This window comes from Triticum dicoccoides, chromosome 1A (genome assembly GCF_002162155.2).
Source record: "Triticum dicoccoides isolate Atlit2015 ecotype Zavitan chromosome 1A, WEW_v2.0, whole genome shotgun sequence".
In the NCBI taxonomy this organism is placed as follows: Eukaryota; Viridiplantae; Streptophyta; class Magnoliopsida; order Poales; family Poaceae; genus Triticum; species Triticum dicoccoides.
In genome coordinates this window covers 51,485,107-51,487,348 of record NC_041380.1, presented here as the reverse complement: position 1 = coordinate 51,487,348, position 2,242 = coordinate 51,485,107, and positions in this window count along the sequence as shown.

Sequence of the window (2,242 nt, the reverse complement as noted above, 5' to 3'; positions counted from 1 at the left end):
AGTGTTTCGCAGAAAAGGAATATCAAATGGAGTCCAAACAGAATGAAACCTTCGGGAGCGTGATTTTCAAAACAAACGTGATTCAGGAGACTGAAGTTGAAGTCAAGGAAGCTTCGAGGTGGCCATGAGGAAGGGAGGCACGCCTGCCCCTGAGCGCGCCCCCACCCTCATGGGCCCCTCGTGGCTCCCCTGACCGACTTCTTTCGCCTATATATGTCCATATACCCTAAAAACATCGGAGAGCACAATAGATCAGGAGTTCCGCCGCCAGAAGCCTCCGTAGCCACCGAAAACCAATCTAGACCCGTTCCGGCACCCTGCCGGAGGGGGGAATCCCTCTCCGGTGGCCATCTTCATCATCCCGGTGCTCTCCATGACGAGGAGGGAGTAGTTCTCCCTCGGGGCTGAGGGTATGTACCAGTAGCTATGTGTTTGATCTCTCTATCTCTCTCTCTCTCTCTCTCGTGTTCTTGAGGTGGTACGATCTTGATGTATCACGAGCTTTGCTATTATAGTTGGATCCTATGATGTTTCTCCCCCTCTACTCTCTTGTGATGAATTGAGTTTTCCCTTTGAAGTTATCTTATCGGATTGAGTCTTTAAGGATTTGAGAACACTTGATGTATGTCTTGCATGTGCTTATCTGTGGTGACAATGGGATATCATGTGATCCACTTGATGTATGTTTTGGTGATCAACTTGCGAGTTCTGTGACCTCGTGAACTTATGCATAGGGGTTGGCACACGTTTTCGTCTTGACTCTCCGGTAGAAACTTTGGGGCACTCTTTGAAGTTCTTTGTGTTGGTTGAATAGATGAATATGAGATTGTGTGATGCATATCGTATAATCATACCCACGGATACTTGAGGTGACATTGGAGTATCTAGGTGACATTAGGGTTTTGGTTGATTTGTGTCTTAAGATGTTATTCTAGTACGAACTCTATGATAGATTGAACGGAAAGAATAGCTTCGTGTTATTTTACTACAGACTCTTGAATAGATCGATCAGAAAGGATAACTTTGAGGTGGTTTCGTACCCTACCATAATCTCTTTGTTTGTTCTCTGCTATTAGTGACTTTGGAGTGACTCTTTGTTGCATGTTGAGGGATAGTTATATGATCCAATTATGTTATTATTGTTGAGGGAACTTGCACTAGTGAAAGTATGAACCCTAGGCCTTGTTTCAACACATTGCAATACCGTTTGTGCTCACTTTTATCATTAGTTACCTTGCTGTTTTTATATTTTCAGATTACAAAAACCATTATCTACTATCCATATTGCACTTGTATCACCATCTCTTCGCTGAACTAGTGCACCTATACAATTTACCATTGTATTGGGTGTGTTGGGGACACAAGAGACTCTTTGTTATTTGGTTGCAGGGTTGCTTGAGAGAGACCATCTTCATCCTACGCCTCCCATAGATTGATAAACCTTAGGTCATCCACTTGAGGGAAATTTGCTACTGTCCTACAAACCTCTGCACTTGGAGGCCCAACAACGTCTACAAGAAGAAGATTGTGTAGTAGACATCGTCTTGCAACTAGCCCGCCCCCTCTACCGGCGCCCCCTCCGACAGAACAAAAAAGTCCAGTTGCAGTCGGGCTAGAAGACATGCAGTTGCGGTCGGGTGTGACACTTGCAGTTGCATTCCTAGTGTCGGACATGCAACCGGCCCGCGCCCACTCTCGCTGCCCCCTCTGAAAAAAAGGTCCAGTTGCAACCATGTTAGCGGACATGCAGTTGCAGTCGGATGCCGCACTTGTAGCTATGGGAATGTTGCCTGGCTTGCAACAGGCCCGCCCCTCTACCAGCGCCCTCTTCGACAGAACAAAAACCTCCAATTGCAGCCGGGCTAGAAGACATGGAGTTGCGGTTGGGTGCGACACTTGCAGTTGCATTCCTAGTGTCGGACTTGCAACTGACCCTACTGGTCTCTACTCGAACTACAAACAAAGTTAAAAAAAACTCAAACTAGAAACAAAGTCTAGTTGGCCGGTGACAAATATTTTTGAGAAGGAAAAAAGATAAGTTACACGCCAATGACATACATACAATTCTGTATGGCCTATGTGCATGAAACGGTGTGTGGTCGATGGGCGTGTCGGCGATAATATTTTTGGAAAAAAGAAGTTGCATACAGACACTGACAATAAAACATGTAATTGCATGTGAATCAATGTACATGCAATTGCATGCCATCGATATATGTGTAAACAAGTGACAATATTTTTT